Source organism: Pinus tabuliformis, chromosome 4_2 (genome assembly GCF_031772625.1).
Source record: "Pinus tabuliformis cultivar Carrire ecotype Pingquan chromosome 4_2, CPIR1, whole genome shotgun sequence".
NCBI lineage: Eukaryota > Viridiplantae > Streptophyta > Pinopsida > Pinales > Pinaceae > Pinus > Pinus tabuliformis.
In genome coordinates, this window is record NC_142304.1 from 1,125,326,141 (window position 1) to 1,125,347,574 (window position 21,434).

At 41.2% G+C, this 21,434-nt stretch overlaps 1 protein-coding gene across 1 annotated transcript in view; it reads right to left on the minus strand.

The window, feature by feature from the left end:
* LOC149173623 (subtilisin-like protease SBT5.3) overlaps positions 1–21,434 on the minus strand; it is a 142,540-nt gene that overhangs the window by 88,497 nt on the left and 32,609 nt on the right. The window lies entirely within an intron of this gene.

The window sequence follows — 21,434 nt, forward strand, 5'->3', positions numbered from 1 at the left end:
TCTTTGCTTTCGCTGCTTGGTTTGTATTTCGGCCATCACTTTTACAGTTGCTGGATTGTGTTGAATCTCTAATTGACTGGTTGTAACTCTCATCCTCCGGGTGTTTGCTCTTCTCCATTGATTTCGCACTCTAGCCCTAGGGCATCTAGTGGCCGTGTGTGTGTCAAGCCTTCCGTAGGGATCTTGTTCTCTTGTTTGACCAGCCAACTTCAGATTTGTTTTTTACACTTGTTCAGTGATTGTTGAAGTGTTTTTGGTTGTGTTTCCAAGCGGTTTTTGCTTCTTCCTTGTTTGAATTCCTGTTTGTCTTGCCGAGCTTAGATCACATAGCTCGTGCGGAACTTGGTTTTTCCTTTTGATTTGGAGATCTTTTTTGGATGTTTTGGGAACTTTGTGTGCTTTCATTAAGTGATTTGCTTGGTGTTCCTGTTCCTCAAAATTCATTTGGATGCTTTGTGCCATTGAAAGAAAATCAAACTAGTAGCTTTGCTTTCGAGAATTGAAAAGGAAAAGAACATTTCATTGATTCGCATTTTCAAAAGAAAAGTTTCCTTTCCTTGCTTTTAGCTGCATTAGGTTGTTTGATTTCTCGTGTTCGTTTTGTTTGATAAAAAATTCTTTACCTTCTCATAGCTAGAATTCATCGAACAAAATGGTATTCTTTGGCATGTAGTTTGCATCTAGGTAATTGTGAGAGAACACACGATAGGACCTGAAATTGAAACTTAATTCAAGATCAACCATAAAATGAACTGAATTAACCTAAAAACGCATTGGAACTAAATGCAAATATCTAGAGGTCTAGGTTAGAGACGCGTTCTGGCGTCTTTAAACATAGTCACTGTTGTTTCACATTATGGTTGGGTGATTCCTCCTTCTGTGACTCGATAGTGGTCTAACACGGACTGTGCTCCCACGTACTGTCGCGTATATAGGGAGACCCCACTAGGCTTTTATCCTTTATCCATAGGAAGCCGAGTCTGCCGCCTTGTGAACCGTAACGCACCGAACACAGCATTCGGGAAGATTGACTGCAGTATGGAAAGTCCTTGGCTCTCATACGATTGCTAAGGTGTATAAGCAGTTTTACGGGTCGCCTGGTAAACCCTATACCTAGAGTCTCCAGAGCAGTCACTTTTGATCCTTTTCGGACTCCCTAAATGAAAAGGTGCCTGTGAGCGTCTTGTCACTTCGTGCGCATTAAACATTCGAAGGAGACTGGAGTCATCTTTTCGTCCTTTTCTCGACTCTTGAAACATGAAAAGGTCAAGTTTGGTTCCTATGTCTTAAAAATTTATTCGGCCACGATAACATCACCTGGTTAGATCTTGTGTGCGTTAGCTTGAGTAGGTTTCGTTTTCGTTTGCTATGGAAACTTTTCCGGGATTCACTAACCCAGGTTCCCCCTCTGATGGGAATCCAGGACAATTCCCTCCTCTTGGGAATGTTGGTGCTCCGTATATGGCGACGTTGTCCCTACCAGGGTTAACTGTCGGGTTGCCTATGTGGTTGTTTTCAACCTCTTTGGTCCCTACCGTATCGGCTGTTAGTCCATCAGTCCCTCCACCTGAACAACGTCATGTTGATCCTAAGGTGGATCTCTCCCCTTCGACGCCTACTTCTACGTCGTCCTCTTATACTTCGCCTGGTGAAAGTCTCGATTCGCATAACCAGGTGGCTAAGAAGAAGAAGAAGACCAAGAAGAAGAAGTCTCATAAGGGAGAGCTTACACACACAGTCCCCCCCTCAAGTCCAGCTATCCCCTCCAGTATACCTGAAGTCGGGTCACCTTCTGCTCCTCCGCGGAAGGTCAAGTTTCCTTGTCGATTATGCAAGGAGGACCATCTGCTTCGTGATTGTCCTGGCATTCCCAGGGTATTAGAAGTTTGGTCTCATGATCCAGCCCGCCCTTCATCGTCCACTAATGATCATGGCGATGCTACCGCATCAGTTGGGAATGGTAAGGAGAAAGGGAAGCTTCGAATCCCCTGTCGACTTTGTGAAGGCAAACATTCCCTTCACCTTTGTCCGCTCATGGATAAAGCCTCCGCTGTGTTGGAAAGTCTTGCTGCTCCTCCGAATCCATTTCCCGCTGGTTATCAACATCTTTCTACAGCTGTAGATCGCGCCCCTGTTGACAAAGAGATTGCTTCAGATTCCCCTTTTGTCCAGGCCCCTCTTCCCGAACCTGGTTGTTCCCAGCCTGTTCCAGACCCGCCATTGGTCGGAAAGAGTGTTGACTCGAGTTCGCCACTCACTCACTCTATTCCGGAAGAGAAAAATTCTCATGTTCTTCTCGTCTCATCAAATTCTCCTGAGCTTGATCATGGTTTTCCCATCCCAACCTCTCCGGAGAATTCTAATTCGGTTCCTTCCGAGCAGGGGGGCAACCATATGGTTCCCCCACCAAGTAGTTCGGTCGTTTCCTTCGATTGGAGTCGTTTGACCACCCCTCCCCTTCCATCCCATGTGCCTTTTTGGGTCACTGCCTATGCCTCCCATAAGGCGCTGCCTGGCACTGTGTTAGACGAAGGAGCATCGGTTAGTCTTATGCCCGTTACTACTTGGCGAGCTTTGGGTTCCCCATCGCTTGTACCTGTCGCACCGCATCTCACCGCGTTTGACGGAGGAACGAGTCAGCCGTTAGGGATCCTTCCAAAGTTTCCTATTACTTTGGGGGGCAAGACTGTCTATATAGACATCTCAGTTACCCAAGGTTCTTTAGACTTCAGTCTTCTCCTTGGTCGTGATTATGTGTATTCCATGGGAGCCCTTGTTTCTTCACTTTTCCGTGTGGTTTGTTTTCCACACGATGGAATAATCGTGACGTTCGATCAATTATCGTTCGTTCGTCCACAAGCCCCTCCGGCGCACTCGTCCTTCCCTCCTGGCTTTCATCCACAAGTTGCATCTGCCTCGCCGCAAATCAACTACATGGCCACCTACCCCGTGTCCGTGCCCAGTGATGACACCATCGTGCATAGTGTCCCGGGGGCATTAGGTCCTGATTTCCAAGATGTTGGCCTCCCCTCCGGAGCCACGTTCTTGGGGGCCTCCACTTCCCGTTCATTATGACGAAGTCTAGATGGAGCATAGTTCCTTTCTGGTGTCAAGCTCCTCAAAAAATGAAACTAGATATGTCCGACGATAGTTTTGATCTTGTGTCGACCTCGTTAAAAAACGAAACACGGTGTTGGAGCACAGTTCCTTGTCTTGTGTCAAGCTCGTTAAAAAATGAAACAAAGTGTCTGGAGCATAGTTCCTGATCTTGTGTCAAGCTTCTTAAAAAATGAAACAAGGGTTATGAGGATAGTTCTTTTACTGTGTCAACCTCATTAAAAAATGAAACAACCCCTTTTCCCAATTGAGTCTTTGATTAAGATCTCGTAAAATACAAGTCGAGTCTTTCATCGATCTCGTAAAATACAAGTCGAGTCTTTCATCGATCTCGAGAGTGAACCTTCATTCCATCCACTTTGTTGAATGCAATGAAGCTTGGGGGGCATGTACCTCGATTTGCGTTATTATGCTGGGGGCATGCGAACTCATACCAAGCATAGTTTTTCGTTTCAAGCTTGTGTAAACATGAAACTGAATCCAAGAAAAGTTCTCCATGGTTCAAGCTTGTGTAAAAAAGAACCCATACCCTATTTACATCTCGTGATTGCCATTTTTATCCGCTGAATTCTGCTAGATGAGCCTTGGTTGTTTTCATTCCATCGCCACCATCTCTTTGGCCGATCATATGCTCTCACTTGGTTGTTTATCCTTTCCTGAGGAACCGCAACGATGAGTGGTTTTATCAGCTAGCCTCTTGACCATTACATTTTTTGAGTAGTTCCACCATTGCTGGAACCAGTTGCTACCTTTTATACCACTCGTTCCTCTAGGACGAGTCTCCTTTAAGCTCTTTTCTGACTCGTAAAAAATGAAAATATTGCCGAGTATTTTCCCTTTTTGACTCGTTAAAGAGAATAAAAATGGAGGTCTGCCTTTAAAGCTCTTTTTTCGACCATTTAAACTCAAAAAGATTGTCGGGTTTTTGTCGTTTCGAACTCGTTATTGGCTCCAAAACGACGTACTTCTGACCGCTTTTCTACTTTTTCGGGTCGAAGTCACTACTTACGAAAAGTACTCCTCGATCGTAATGGTCGGGCGGTTCTTTCGAGCATTGTTTTATACTTTTTCGGGCTCGAGAGACACAACTTTACGAAAAAGGACCCCCCTTGGAGTTTCCTTTTCCGCTGTCTTTTTAGACTCTCTAAACAAGAAAAGACGCCGAGTTTTTCCTTTGTCAGGCTCGTTAAACACTTGATGACATCGAGCATCGTCGAAATGACACTCTTCAAGCATATGTTATCCCCGTCAAGCTTGTCATCCAAAAATAACCGGGGTACCTGCCAGAAATGGTGGGGAAAATGAAACTGCAATTGTCACGTCGGCAGTATGTCGCTCTTGAACATGGCACTGGTCTACATTTGTGTCGGGTGGGAATTTCTCATTTTGTTTCACAACTGACCTCCGTGGGTACGGGTTATCCTATTTGACCTCTCATTTTCTCATTGTCGTCGTCATCATACCCTCTGCTCATTTGATGTCAAATACTGCCAAATCCACTATCGTGCCACCGATATGTTCAAGAGAAGTTGACCTCTGCAATAATACAACCTCATCTGCTATCTCACACAAATCATTTTACCTCTGTCTCGTGTCGATGATGTGGGAAACATTATGGCCCACCTTCGATCAAGGTCACTTCCTGTCGACTTCAGCTCATTATCCGGGAAGGTGACTTAGAGACTCCCTTCAGGTGCCTTAGGGCCTGCATGCCTCAATGGCAGGTTCTTCGTGTTCGACGCGAGGTTTTTATCATTGGCCTCCGATCGAATGATTCTGCGGGTGTTCGACACTAGCTCATTGATTCACACGCTGCAGATTGTGCCTATAGTACCTTGAGGACCATTGTCATTATTGGTGGTACCTCTCGCGTCTGTTAACAGTTTTCATCACTGACTGGTAATCAGACGATGTTCATGCATGTTCGACTTCAGCTCATGTATTCACATGCTTGGACTTGTACTTTGTTCGGGTCGGGACGGAGCGCAAGACCCTGGATCTCTGTTTGTTATGGTCTAGGTTGCGATTTTGTGGATGATCATTACATGAATCATTGATGGATGGCTGCGCCCATACCTGAGTCTTCATGGATGGCTGCGACCATACCCTATCATTATTGTGGTCTCTTTAGCTGGGTGGCTGCATCCATTCCACAGACCTTTTCGCATGTCTTTCTGATGGCTGCGCCCATGCCTAGACTGCATGTACTTGATTATCAGAGATATTCGGTCCTTCCTGGTGGTGTTCCAGTTCGGCGAGTTTTGTAAAGCATTTCACCCCTCCCACTCTCTCGGTCTTCATGCTTTAGGGGGCATCTGTTACACAGTAATTTGTCACTGTCTCCATGTCATTCACCCTACTGTGTCAAGAGTTCACAATAATCAAGTTCATGCCTTCTGAACTGGCCAAAAACCCACTTTTCCAAAGTTTTCCTCATCAGCGCGTCTATTTCTAAAATATCCGCGATGACCGGCGCTTCATAACAGACCGCGTGCACTGCCAGCACGGAAGCACACGACTTTTCCGTGCTGATCGAATTTCATGACCAGCGCAGCCTCTGTTTGTATTTACCCGCGCTGACATGGCCCTTTCCATTATGTCTTTGTGACGTCAGCACGCCAGACCAGTTATGCACCCGCACTGATCCAGTTTGGGCGAATTTGTTCCAACAGCCAGCCTTCCAGATAACTCCAGACTTGGTTGTTGGCCTTGTGAGTATCGCCTCCCTTCTATGGCATGTCTGTTCAACCCTTTGCAACTACTTCCCTTGAAGATAAGCTCATCCTTCCACCATTCAAGGAGACTCCTTCTCCTATATAAACCTCTACCATTACCATGAGCAGCTAGTTTAGAATAGCTTGGATTGTGTGGAGCTTATAGTGCTCAGATTGCTGCTACTATAGGTAGTTGGTGTGATAAGTGTGGAAGTGCTTGATAGCTTAGGGAAGGTTGTTTTGTGTTTCTTGTGTGAGAGAGAGAGTTTCTTGTCTTGGGAGAATCATTTCCAAAGGTGAATGCTTGAGACACTCGCTGACTGGCCCCTCCTGAGAAGGATACCGACGTCAGAACATTTGGTTGTACTCTTCTCTGCTTGATTAATAATAGATGACTACTATTATTGTTCCATTCTCATTTGTCTATGCAATGGTTAATGTGAATTACATCCTTTCTGACTGATGTATAGTTGCTTTTATTAGATTTCACGCTTGTGTTTGTTTCCTCTTCGTGTGTGCAGGTATCTATTCGCGGAAGATCGTGACCAGCCAGAGCGGAGGAGCGAAGGTGGCATCTCTTCATCAAACAACAGCGCTGGAATCCAAGTAGGTGTTCTTGCCTACCTTTTAATTGCAATTAGGAACTTGCATAGTAGCATTGACTGATTGTTGCTAGACCCACTCTGGGCTAGTAGGGATCGCCTCTATCCGTAGAGGGGATTTGCCTCTCCAACACCAGGATTACCAAGAAAAAGCCTGCATATAGTTTGAAGACAAATACTAAGATCTTACTGTTGAAAAACATAGTAAAAAAATCTGAAATGCACAGTAAAGGTAAAAAGGAACATAGTAAAGGTTACTCAACAAGGCCAAAGGATATTCACAGAGTTTAAAGAGTATCAGATGAAAGATCAAATGAAGGAATCAACCAGCATAAAGGATACAAACAATCAAGTAGCTTAAAGGGAAAAATATCAAATAACAAAGCCAACACAACCTGAATAAAAGGGACAACAAGAAGCAGTTCAATAGTTGCCCCTATCTTCTTGCATGAAGATCTTTCCTTTCCTAGAATAAATCTTAATCAGTTTTAGGATATTTTCTTAGTTTCATTATTGTATAAATAACTCTCTTCTCGAGTTGTTAAGGGTTCATTGTTAAAGGTTTATCATTCATTGCTTGTTAAGTAGTGACTGTTCATTTTACGTTGAACATGGTTGCACCTTTGAAGGAAGCTTTTCTAGATACTTGATGTACTCAATCTTTCTAGAACCTTAATACAAAGCAGAGGATTCTAAATTTGGTTTTACATAGTTTGTGTTATCCTGTAAGTTTTTCCAATTATCAATCATTATGTTTTTCTTCATATGCTTATGACTTATAAAGATATCTAGGTAGGAATAATTGTGTCTCAATCTATTCCTATAAGCTCCTGAAGTGATGATCTATTAAGAGAATGGATTAATGAACTGTCTGTTTAGCTAATCCCCTCTAATCAATAAATCATCAGCATCTTTTGTAAGCTTAGGTATATTGCCTTCAATCTTTGGAACGTAGTTTAGAAGGTTTTCATACTTATGATTGTTATGTTTACAGTCTGGAAACCATGATAATCATATTATTTTCAGTCTTCTTCTCACCACTATTTGATCTATATCACTGTGTAAAGCTTTATAGCAGCCCTTTGCTCAGATATTAATATTATCCAAAGGACTAAGTATTTCAATTCTAAATCTGTCTTCATTCATTGGTCTTCCAAAACTAAAACCAAAAACCACAAAAAAAATATTTTAGATGCTCTGGCATTGGTAGCTGATTGTGGAGCGATAAAAAGGTGTCTTTTTAACTCCTAATTACCTTCACATTAATTATCAACCCATGGACGACTTTTTATTTCAAGAGTGTACTCAGTCTGAGGCGGCTATTTACTCAAGAGTAATGTTTTGTAGTATAGTGCTTAAAATGCAAAAGTAAATGAAAGCTGGAAACAAAATCTAATTGGAACAGCAAGAAACTGAAATGTTCTAAACTAAATCATTCACTCAAACAACCATTAATCGAGGATACAGTAGCAATAACTCATTCCTCTGGATATTGATGCAATTGAAATCAAACCGTAACAAGACAATCAATTTGGGAATGAGGAAGCAATAACCAATGTTCTCTATAGTTGACAGTCCTGCTTTAAAGCAATTAAAAGGAAATCAAAATTGAACTAAATTTGCCATTGAAAGTAAACTAGGAAAACTCTTTAAAAGCAAACTGTAATTAAAGGTATCTGAACATCAAACTCTACTTAATGGAAATCAACAACAAAATACCTTGAAGCCTAAATCATTCATTCAGAAAAATAAGCAATGTATCAGTCAAGGGTTTGACAGAAATAGCCCTTCCCTTTGGAAACTGATGGAAAGGAAATTAGAGCATGGACCATGGGTCTGGGAGCTAGGTAGTAAATGCCAAGGCTCACTACAGCCACAGATCATCTCTCACACCAAAATAAAGATAATGCGAATAACAGGAAATGGAACAGTAGATTAAATATGAATGTACAACAATCCAAATCAAGCACGCAACACACTTATCATTAAAAGGGACAGTAATCCGAGCTTCGATACAATATGCATGAATCACAACTATAAAGTAAAAGAAAGTGTAACAGAACAACAATCCCGAATTAACAGCAATCACAATTTAAGAATACATCATACAGTTGTACCAATTTAGGAACATACAGCGCGGTTAATCTGTAATCGAATGACAATCTGTAAGGAACAACAATGTCATATCAATTATCAAAAGGAACAGCAATGCGATACAAAGTTAAAATGATAACATACCATTCCTGTTGCAGATAACGATAATATCCAATCAAGTATATCTAATAACGCTGATATGTAAAATAGTAAAGTGCGTCAGATCACTGAACAGAGTAAAAGAAAGAGATCAAACCACACATGAATCATAAATATATAATACAACAGTAGCGTACTCCACCAGAGGCTGGGCCCTTAGCCGCTAGCGGATGCTGCTGGGTTACTTCAGGATCAAAGATGGAATGACAACTAGATTTATATTAAAATATCAAAGCAGAGTTACAGTGGATTACAACAAGAAATCTCTCAATCTCTCAGCCATTATCCATTCTCTCTGCCATCCTCAATTCCGAATCTCTAATTCATCCTCAATTCCATCATTCGAATCCCTTCCATCTCTGATCTCTATTTTCATTTAAATAGAGAGAGATCAGAGAGCAGTTACAATAGAGATAACTACAACATGATTTCTATTACAAAATTGGATTGTTTCCAACCAATTGATAAACAAGAAGATATATTTCCATCCAGCTTTCAACAAGAGCAAGACGAATTTGGCTTTGCAGCTGAGATTTGGAGGACGGCCGCAACAACAAATTTGAGAAAATCATGCTCAAAGAACCCTGTGTTTCTCTCAGTACAAGCCAAATTCGGGCAATCCATTCTATGTCGAAGTTAATTGGGTCCGTTCTGGACAAAACCCATGTTCCAGATTTTCAAGATTCTGCTTCATTTTCTCAGAATCTCAACCGCAAAACCGTCACTTCTTATTCCAGCGAATTTCTGAGTTGGCACTTTCAATGATCAAATCTTCAACCTGGAAATTATCTTGGAAGCTAAAAATGGTGAATAATGTTACAACTAATTTATTAAAAATATCATTGATAAAATCATGCATAATCATCAATTTATTAGAAATAAAGGAGAATAAATAATATTCATTCATAGAAGCATAAATCATCATAAAATGGATTTATATAATAAATTATAATAAATGACATGATGAAGAATAGTAGAAATGGGTGGAATAAGTGTTCAAAAGTGATAATAATAATGGCATATTAACAGCCCGACATACCCCCACACTCAATATGTTGCATGTCCTCATGCAACGAAAACTGAATATATTGCATGTCCTCATGCAACCCAAAGACAAAAACCCATGTGTTAACCAAGCAATAAAAAATATGTTGATCTCAGCTCATGAAATGGATAGAACACATGAATTCTTCCTTAATTAATGAATATTCATTTTTAGTAATCTTGATGAAGGCATAACAATTTTTACATTGACATTCAACTATATGTATATATGAAGTTGCAACAAAATATGATATAAGTAACAACAAACCTCATTAACCATTTTCTCAAAAACTACAAACCAGCTTTTGTTGAAATTTGGCAAGTAAATTTATAATATATGAATGCCTTTATGATCCAAAAATCAAACTGTTTTGATGCACAGATCATGAGATATGATTTCCGAATTTTATGAACCAATTTATCTTGAAATTGTCTGGGTATATGTATTTTAATAGTATGTTTGTGTTTCCTAGAGATCACAAGAATTGAGTTCATAGTTTTAAAAATATTATGGAAATCAATTTCTACACTGAAATTGTATGCCTTAAATGAGAAAGAAAATAGAAAACATCCATCATGCGTAGCAATTCCTCCCCCTCTCTGAAAAACTAGCATGCCCTCATGCGATGCTAGAAAAAAAATAGAGATGGTTGCTACCAGCTGTTGAATTCTATGCTTGGTGTAAAACAACATGGAAGAAGGGAGGTGTTGAGAAGGAATAAGAATAGAAATGGATGATAAAGAATATGAATAACATGGTTATAAGAAAGAAATGAATGAAAGCAACACTCCCCCAAACTGAAAGATCATATGTCGTTGAAAAATGGGAAGTGGTACAGATGTGGAGTGAAGGATGATAAATAATGCTCAAAATGGATTTTTATGAAATTCTCCTAAATTCGTAATAAATCATAAAATTATGCGATTTTACCTCAAGTTTTACCTCCAAAAATGTGGAATGACATATATGGATTGGCATTTGTTGAAGCTGATGTAGGCAGAGTTGGTGCTGAAAGTGATACAAAAGGTGGAATCCAGGTAAGCACATCATGTCTAAAGAATTGTTCACGTTCACGAGCCTCTTCTGTTAATTGCAATAGTGTGGTCATGCTATGAATAAAATTCTGCCCATACTTGTTGTTTTCATGCAAACAAAGCACTATTTGGCATACAATGTTCTTGAATCCATAGTGTTAGTTTTGAATAGCAATAGATAAGATGCATGCAAAAATTTCAATCAGAAAAACTTTTGTATACATGCAATACTAATATGTTGTCAAATCAAGAAGTAATGGCAGAGTGTAGTAAGCATATCGCATGCAATCCCATAATGCATACATTCCCCCCTCCAATTGGAAAAGGGATCCCATGACCATAAAGCATATGAAAGGTGTTATGCTGATGGAAAGGCAAGTGAATGAACAATACAGCAGTAGCATACACATATCAATGATAGGACGACGAGAGTTATGGTTATAATGAGAGCAGAGTGTGTAAAGATAGTTATGAATAAGAGATAGGACGCTTTGAATTGATGATAAGTGATGAAAAAGAGATAAAGAACAACAATATGCCAAAAAGATGCTTTACGGATAGGATGCTAGCTGAAAATGATGTGATTGATCATAAAACAATTTCTCATGCATAAAGGTTCAAAACAGGGAAAAAGTTAAGGAAATAACTTCTCTGATAAAAACAAAACAATAAGAAAAGGGTATTATAATAATAATTGACTATAAGATATAACTTCAATACCATCAGCAGAGCCGCTGCTGCCAGCAGGCGTCCATAGCCTCGGCAGGGTTGCTTTTTAACCCATATGAGCCAGGATCCTCAATTTATAAATGGAGAGTTACAGTGTTGTTCTACAGAAGAGATCAATGTGCTGGCATGGTAACCAGATAATCACACTGCCATTCACTGGTATGTAGCAAAAGTGATCAGGCCGGCTCGTGATGAGACCTCCTGTTCCAAGGATAATTTGGCTATTTGTTGGGTTGTATTATATTCTTTCCACATAGTTAATAGGGGGTTTGAAGGGCACCCGTAACCCCACTTTAGGTTTTGGACCATATGTTAGGTTGGGCGGACCCACCTATGGTTTTGTACATGATTTTCGCACATGTTTTTTGGACGCGATGCTTTTCGGTCCATGGTATTGGATGCTTCGGCATGTATAAATATGTATTGTAACATTGAAAGGAACATAATGAAAAATCAAGCTGGTAGTCCCGGTTTTGGGATCCAGGGAAAAATCTCTGTGCATATGTGTTTTATGGGTTATGCTCTCGCATTGTTTATTTTCTTTGTTTAAGAATTCGTATGCATGTAAATGTTGTACAGGGTTAAAACCTACATTTGGTATCAGAGCTGTTTTGGCTTCAAGGGGACGCCTTTGTTGCTGAGGGGTTTCGCTTGGGCCTGTGGTAGACCCTGTTCAGTGGGAGATCTGCGAGATCGATTCTGGTGGTGAAAGAAGATGGCGAGCAGTGGAAAGATAGAGATTGAGAAGTTCAATGGTCAGAATTTTGAGTTGTGGAAACTCAAGATGGAGGATCTGTTGGTGGATAAAGATCAGTGGATCGCGGTAGATCCGGGTACTAAACCATCAGGAGTGATTGATGAAGAATGGAAGAATTTGGATCGGAAGGCAAAGAGCACAATACGATTGTGTGTCTCGGATTCAGTATTGCTGAATGTATCAGGGGAAGCTACGACAAAGGCTTTGTGGGTCAAGCTAGGGACTTTGTACCAATCTAAGTCTCTGGTGAATAAACTGTTCCTGCGGAAAAAGCTGTATAACCTGAGGATGAAAGATGGAGACTTGGTGACAGAGCATTTGAATGCGTTTAATACTGTGGTAAGTCAGTTATTATCTGTTGATATTAAAATTTCAGATGAAGATAAGTGCATCAGTCTGTTGTGTTCTCTACCAAATTCGTGGGATAGTCTGGTTATTGCAATAGGTATCAATGTAACTGCTTTGCAGTTTGATGAAATAGTCTCAGCCTTGCTGACGGAGGAGATGAGACGGAAAAATATGGACAACCATAATGGTGATGCCTTGTCTGTACGAGGACGGTCCCAGAACAGAAACAAAAATAAGTCATTGAGTGGGAGATCTAAATCTAGAGGGAGATCTAAATCTCCAGGAAAACCTACAAAGGTGGTGTGCTGGAAATGTGGAAAGGAAGGGCACTTCAGAAGGGATTGTAAATCTAAAGCTCCTGATAAAGGGAAGGGATCTGATGAGGCTCCTTCTATAGAGGCGAAAACCACCTCAGATGAAGGTGGGGATGTGTACTTGGCTTCTTCAAGTACACATGTAGATCATGAGGCATGGTTGATTGACTCAGGTGCATCCTTTCACTTCACTCCCCATAGAGAGTGGTTCTGCGAGTATGAGAAATACGATGGTGGTGATGTCTTCTTAGGAGATGATAGGAAGGCTAGAATCATTGGTCGGGGAAAAGTAAAGTTGAAGTTGCAAGGTGGAAGGGTTAGAACACTTCCGGGTGTTCTACATATTCCTGCATTGGCCAGAAATCTGATATTTTGTAAGCAAGTTGGATGATGCAGGTGTAAAGACGGTGTTCGAGAAAGATACCTGCAAGATGGTTTGAGGAGCACTGATATTAATGAGGGAGTTCAGATTGGAACTCTGTACAAGCTGCAAGGTAGCACTGTTGTTGATGGGTGCAATAGTTCTATGGTTCCTGAAAATAGAGTAGAGAATCTAGTGGTCTCTGGAGAGAAGACCATGTTGTGGCATCAAAGGCTTGGACATATTGGAGAGAAGGGCTTTCAAATACTTCATGGTAAAGGTATGGTAGAAGGTATGAATAATAGCTCTCTGGATTTTGATTTCTGTGAAAATTGTGTATATGGGAAGCAGAATCGGGTGAGTTTCCCCTCTAGTGGTAAGAGGACGAAACATATATTAGAGCTTGTGCACAGTGATGTGTTTGGACCTATGAAGGTTCCATCACTGGGTAAGTCTGTGTACTATGTATCATTCATAGATGACTTCTCAAGGAATACATGGATATATTTTCTTAAGAAGAAATCTGAAGTCTTTGACAGGTTTAAAGAATTTAAGGCTCTGGTGGAAAATCAGACAGAGAAGAAGATAAAGCTGCTGAGGACAGATAATGGTGGAGAATTTTGCAGCAAGGAATTTGAAGAATTTTGTAAGAAGTGTGGTATAGCACGGTAGAAGACTACTCCATATACACCTCAGCAAAATGGAGTCGCAGAAAGAATGAACAAGACGTTGATGGAAAGGGCAAGAAGCATGCTCAGTGGTGCCGGGTTAGGACAGGAATTCTGGGCAGAGGCGGTGGATAATACATGTTACCTGATCAATAGATCACCTTCATCAGCGTTGGAGGATAAGACTCCACAAGAAGTATGTACTGGTAAGAAACCCTCTCTTTCACATCTAAGGGTATTTGGATGTGATGCATATGTACATGTTCCAAAGGAGAAACGAACCAAGTTGGATAGTAAATCTGAAAAGTGCATCTTTATTGGGTATAAGGATGGTTTAAAGGGTTATAAGCTTTGGAACCTAGTCACACGGAAGGTTGTGTACAGCCGAGATGTGTTGTTCAGAGAGGTAAAAGATGTTATTCAACATGAAGTCCAACGAAAGGAACCTGAGAAGATAGAGTTTGAGCCAAAGGAGGAAGAATCAGACTCTGCAGCAGAGGAGGAATTAGAAGATGAAGAGCCACAAACTCCGGCTGTGAGAAGATCAGTTCGAGAAAGAAGGCAGCCATAAAGGTATAGTCCATCTTCTTTCAGTTCAAATTTTGCTTTGTCTGTTACTGATAATGATCCCAGAACTGTGAAGGAAGCAGTGGATTCAGAGGATGGAAAACTCTGGAAAGAGGCCATGGTCAATGAAATGGCATCTTTGCACAAAAATGAGGCTTGGGATCTGGTGGAGTTGCCGGCTGGAAGGAAACCCATTGGCAGCAAATGGGTGTTCAAGAAGAAGACAAATGCAGAAGGAAAGGTGGAGAAATACAAAGCTCGGTTGGTAGCAAAAGGTTATTCCCAGGTGCCGGGAATTGATTTTGGTGATATTTTTTCTCCTGTTGCCAAGGTAACTTCTATTAGATTACTTTTATATGTTGCTGCTGCTTTTGATTTTGAGGTAGAACAGATGGATGTGAAGACATCATTTCTTCACGGGGATTTGGAAGAGGAAATCTACATGAAGCAACCTGAAGGCTTTGCGGTGAAGGGTAAGAAAGAACTGGTATGCAAGTTAAAGAAGTCTCTATATGGGTTAAAATAGTCACCAAGGATGTGGTATCAGAAATTTGATACATTTATACGGGGACTTGGCTTCACCAGAAGCAAAGCAGATCATTGTGTGTATTTTAAATTAATTGGTGACCGTATTATTTATCTGGTCTTGTATGTGGATGATATGTTGCTGGTTGGAAATGACAAAGAAATTTTCTAGGATTTGAAGACCCAATTGTCCTCCAAATTCGACATGAAAGATCTTGGTGCTACAAACTATATTTTGGGCATGGAAATTAAAAGAGATCGGTCAAAGAGGAAGCTCTGGTTAAACCAGAGGAAGTATGTCGAGACAATACTGCAGAGGTTTAATATGCAGGATAGTAAACCGGTGAAGGTTCCTATTCCTGTAGGTGTGAGGTTATCTGCTGAATAGAGTCCCAAGACACAAGAAGAGGAAGAGGACACATCCCGTGTTCCATATGCAAGTGCAGTGGGTAGCCTGATGTATGCAATGGTCTGTACTAGACCAGACATTGCACATGCAATGGGAGTATTGAGCAGGTTTATGTCAAAACCTGGGAAGGAGCACAGGACAGCAGTGAAGCGAGTTTTCAGGTATTTGCGTGGCACTAGTGATTATGGTTTGTGCTACTAAGGAAGACCAGGATTAGACAGAGTGTTGGATATTCATGGCTTTGTTGATGCAGACTGGGCTGGAGATCTGGATCAGAGAAGATCTACAAGTGGGTATGTGTTTAACCTATTTGGAGGTGCAGTCAGTTGGATGAGTAAGAAACAATATGTAGTGGCACTATCAACTACAGAGGCAGAATACATGGAAGCCATTCATGCAAGCAAAGAAGCAGTTTGGTTGCAGAGATTGTGTTCAAGTATGGGGTTAGTACAGGGAGCTATAAGAATAGACTGTGACAGCCAAAGTGCAATTTTCTTGGCAAAGAAACCTGCTTATCATTCAAAGACAAAGCACATTGATGTTCAATATCACTTTGTGAGGGATATGATAGAAGACAGAAAGGTGTTGCTGGTAAAGGTGGACACTTTGAAGAATACTGCAGATGCATTGACAAAATCTATGAGCTCTAAGATGTTCTCTTGGTGTAGAGAAGCAATGGGAATCTCAGGGCTGAAAAATGACTAAGCTCTCCTGTGGCCCCCTGTGGAAAGAAAACAACAAGTGGGAGATTGTTGGGTTGTGTTATATTCTTTCCACGTAGTTAATAGGGGGTTTGAAGGGCACCCGTAACCCCACTTTATGGGGTCCGGGGCAGCGCCCTGGAAAATTTTGGTTTTGGACCATATGTTAGATTGGGCGGACCCACCTATGGTTTTGTGCATGATTTTCGCACATGTTTTTTGGACGCGATGGTTTTCGTTCCATGGTATTGGACGCGATGCTTTTCGGTCCATGGTATTGGATGCTTCGGCATGTATAAATATGTATTGTAACATTGAAAGGAACATAATGAAAAATCAAGCTGGTAGTCCCGGTTTTGGGATCCAGGGAAAAATCTCTGTGCATATGTGTTTTATGGGTTATGCTCTCGCATTGTTTATTTTCTTTGTTTAAGAATTCGTATGCAGGTAATTTCTATACAGGGTTAAAACCTACACTATCCAATGGATCATAACCATGGTGGTGGCCATAACGGGAATGTCACTTTCTTACAACCTTATGAACATAGTAGGCTGGCTCGTAATGAGACCCCCTATCCTTCATCCGCGAACAAAATTTTGTTGTTATTACACATTTTTATGATAAAAAGAGGGAGGCTCAGTACTCCTTAATGTTATAGACATTTTTGTGCCTTATAGCATGAAGCATGAAATGCCAATAATCTAAGGGATCCAAAGTCCCTAAACATGTTGTTCCTACCCCTAGAGGAACAAGGTCAGCAAACCACAGCACTGAATATCAGTTCTCCACCTGAAAACACTCAAAAACAAGCTAATTCTGGATCATGTCAACTGCTCCACTGAGCATCTGCGCTGAATGTCAACTGCTCCACTGTGTACCTGCGTTGAATGTCAACTGCAAAGAAGGCTACCTGCGCTGGGCGAGTTTGGCCAAGTGGCACAGTGATTCCTCAAGGTGTCAATGCCCAGGAAGCTTCCAAAATGACACTTGGATCAGAGAATTCGACTGGTGATGAGTAAGAGGGTCTAGATCTCCAAGTGGAAGCAAGAACCTCCAAGTGGACTCAAGAACTGAAGAATAACTGAAGTGAGAGAGGACACTAGTCAGCTTCATGCCAGCCTCAAGCTGACTCATCCTTTCTCCAAAACTCCTATATATAGAGCTCTCTCATGAGGTCTAAGGAGGCTGGAATCTTGTGAATGTAAGGAAGTGCTGTTGGTTTGAGTATAGAACTATTGGGTGATTTGCTTTGAAGGAGGTGAAGAGGAGATTTCTTTCTGCTGGGAGGTGATGCTGGATTGGGCCTCTTATGGTTGTATCACTTCCTGAACTTTACTTCTTCCATTAATAAAGCATTTGAGGTTCTTCTATATGCATGTGTCTCAATGGTGTATTGTTATGCTTGTATATTTGATTTATTCTAATCCTTGAATCAATTATGAATGTATGCTTCTTGTAGTTTCCCTTTCTTGTGATTTTGCAGGATCTTGGTGTAGCTGGGCCAGTGAAAGAGCAAGGAGCTGGGAGCAAGTAGTAAAGAGAGAAGATTGGATCAATCATTAGCGGAAGACATCGGTTAGTGGATCTCTTCCTCCTCTCTCTTACATCTCATAAAGAAGTAATCTCAAATAGCTTTGCTTTGATTGTTGCTGAGGTACTATCACCCTTAGAGTGGGATAGGGTCATTCCGTATTGGATACTTTTCCCAACAACAAATTGGCGACTCCGCTGGGGATCGTATTTTGTTGGTTGTTTGTGTTTTTTCTATTCATTTCATAAACACAGGGAGTACCAAATCGAACTGCATTTGGATCTTTCAAATGCAAAGTAGAGGGCAGCTACTCTAGCTCAGTTTCTGGGCATGTTTATGATTTGAAGAGCTGATCCACAAGGACTCTAAATAGCTCTTAGTGATAGCTTTTCATCCTCCTTTTCATCCCTTAGTGTGTACTTGATTGATAGCTTCTGATTTGGCCAAAAACTGTGAATTTTTGAGCAATCTGTGACCCGGAAACTGAGAAAAACGAAAGTTTATCTCTTCAGTGCAGGCACTGTGAAGGCAGTCTGCATTTCAGCGCAGATCCCGAAGGGGCTACCTGCACTGAATGTCAAACTGACAGTGTACTACCTGCGCTGAACCAGTTTTGCCTAGTGCTACTGGGGTTCCCTGCTGTTTATTGCCCTGTTTTCATCCTTGTTTTTGCAGCCTGCTGTCAGTCAATGTGCCTATCTGAAACCACCTTTCCTTACCACTATTCCGCCTCGGTTGTATAAAGAAACTGTATTTGTTCTTTGTGTATTTCTTATATCATTTGCAGTTTCCCATAACGAAAGTGAACTAGTCTTGCTGTGGCCTCTTAGATCTAGACCTGTGATAAGTGTCGTTTTGATCTTAAGAGTTAGTTTGTTTGTTGTTCATAGCTGATTGAGCTTTTGCTTTCGTCATATGGTTTGAATTTATATATTTCTAGTGTCGAAACAAGTAAATCTTAAGGTGTCAATTGATTTTGGACAAGCTTGTTTGCTTTCACTTGAAATTGAATTCGAAGTTATACAACAGCTTTCTTTTTGTAGTACATCAACATTAAGAAAGAGAAAAGTAATACCTGCATTGTACATTTTTCATTTGATAAGTTTGTATGTTGATTTAGGGAAAAAGTGCATTAGTGTGTGCTCTTTGATCTGTGTGAAAAGATGATGTCTTTCTTTTCCCTCAGTAGCTAAGGTTTTCATAAGTCGAAAAGATTTGAAAAGCTTGTTTCTCATCTTAGACTGCATTTAGGAATTTGTATCAAACATCTCGTGGTGAACCTTGAAAGGAAAACTTTAAAAAGATCAACTTAAAATATATTGAATGAACCTAACAACGCTTTGAAACATAACGCAAACACATAGAGGTCTAAGCTAGAGACGTGTTCCGGCGTCGTTAAATGTAGTGACTGTCGATCTCGAAGAAGGTGGGTGATTCCTCCTGAGAGTCGGTGGCACTAATACGGACTTGTGCTCCCACGTACCGTCGCGTATATATTGGGAGACCCCTATAGGCATATATCTTTTATCCTTAGGAAGCCGTGTCGGTCGCCCTACTGATCGCAATGTAGTAAACACAGCATTCACGAAGATCGACCACCCGTACCGTAAAACGTATTCTGTGGTTTTGCAAAAGGTTTGGCACACCCTCTGCCTAGATCTCCAGAGCAGTTTCTTTTGGCCTTTTTCAAACTCTATAACTGAAAAATTCCATCCGAGCATTTGTCACTTCGGGCTCGTTAAAACATCGAAGGAGACTAGAGTCATCTTTAGCTTTTTCTCGACTCTTTAAAACTAAAAAAGCAAGTTGTGTGTAAAGCGTCGTTAACAATTTATTTTAAACGGAACAATCACCCTTTATTCCTGCGTTGATCTTCAAAGTTAGTCTACCTTCATCACAAAGTTCTTGTAGAATCACTAGGAAATCTTTTGGATAGACTAAATATGTCTAAACAACCGTCGACATCCAGGACTGTGTCATCCGACACAGCAGCGGCAGAGCCTCCTGCTGCTACTCCAACGATGTTCGCTGGTATACCATCTGTCCCGACAAATTGTCAACAACAATCTGGAGTCCAATCAGAGACTGTTTCGACGACATGGTTAGTTCCTATTTCTTCATCCGGATTATCATCTGGTATTTCTTATGTTGAAACTCAACAACTTGATCCAATGTGTCTTCAAAGGCCAATCTACCCTTTAAGCACTGGATTGCCACCATATGGAGGGCAGTATGCCTTTTCATTGTTCCCCCCCGGAGAACAACCATATGGGAGTTTACAACAAATTTCAGGTCAAACTGGAATTACATCCAGCGGATGGGTACCAATACTACCTCAGCAACCAAGGGTTGCATATTCAATGCAACCAATCCACCCTGTGTCGAATGTTGCCACTATACCTGGTATGTTGATTGCGTCGCAAGTACAAGGGCTACCTGTTGTATGTCAACCCCAAGTTTCTCAGGTTGCCATACAACAGCCTCTTGTCTCGACAACTCAATCGCAACCTCTGGTTAGTGCCTCCTTATCTGGAGTGACTCAGGCTCAAACAAGTACTATGACTCCTCATCTTGGTCAATCATCCAGTATTGGACAACAGCAAATGGTCCAACAACCAGAGCTGGTTCAAACTCAACAACCGCAATTCCAGCAATCATATCAAGGACCCGAGCAACAAGTCTTTGTAAGTAATGGGCAACCGTATAATAATGGTTATGCCCATCGAACTTGTCAAAGTTGCCAGCATCAAATACATTATGCTGGTATGCAAAGACCCATTGCTCAGGCGATTCCATCTTATCCTGGGTATGCTCCGCCTAACCTGAATCAACAGTTGCCCTTTGTAGCAACTCTAGAATTACCAGATCTAAACCGGCTGACGAATGATCCAATTGCTTATGCCCCTTGGTGGCCAGCGATTCCGCATAAACTTCCATCGAACATTCCTAAATTCAATGGAAATCCAGGTGAAGACCCATCGAATCACGTCATGACTTTTCATCTGTGGTGTTCGTCAAACACCCTGAACGATGATTCGATAAGGCTTCGCCTTTTTCAGAGGACATTGACGGGTCCAGCGGCTAAATGGTATATTGAATTACCTAGAGTCTCTTTCGACAATTTCAGTTCCCTAGCCACGACTTTCTTAACCCATGTTCAATTACCAATAAGGTATGAAATCGGGACGGAAATCTTAACCAACTTCAAGCAGACGACGGCCACACATATATCCGATCATATACATGAGTGGCGTCGTCGTCGCATGATGGTAAAGACTTACGTTCCAGATCAGCTGTTAGCTGAATGGTTTATAAAGTCGTTACTTCCTGCCATAACGGAAGATGTGGCCAAGGGGGGAGTCTTAACGGAGGAGCAAGTTATTGCTCGTGCACAATATCTAGACTTAGTATATACTCAGTCCGACACGCTCTATGATAAAATACCTGACGCCCATAGACCAGAATTTTCAATTCCTCCTCCTCCTAAATCAAATAATGACTCTCATGCCGGCAATGGCGTGATTGGCGCAACAGACATGAAATCGACAAAGGCTATATCTAAAAAGGCCCGTATGATTTCCGGTCAAAATGCAAATGAGGAACTTCTTGCCTCGGAAGTAAGTGTCGTGTCGGACGACAAGGGCAAACGACTGAAGCAACCAGGGGGCAAGAAGAAAAAGAAAGGGAGAAAAAGGAAACCCCCTACGGGGTGTCATATATGCGATGAGGATCATTGGACAGCAGATTGTCCATACAAA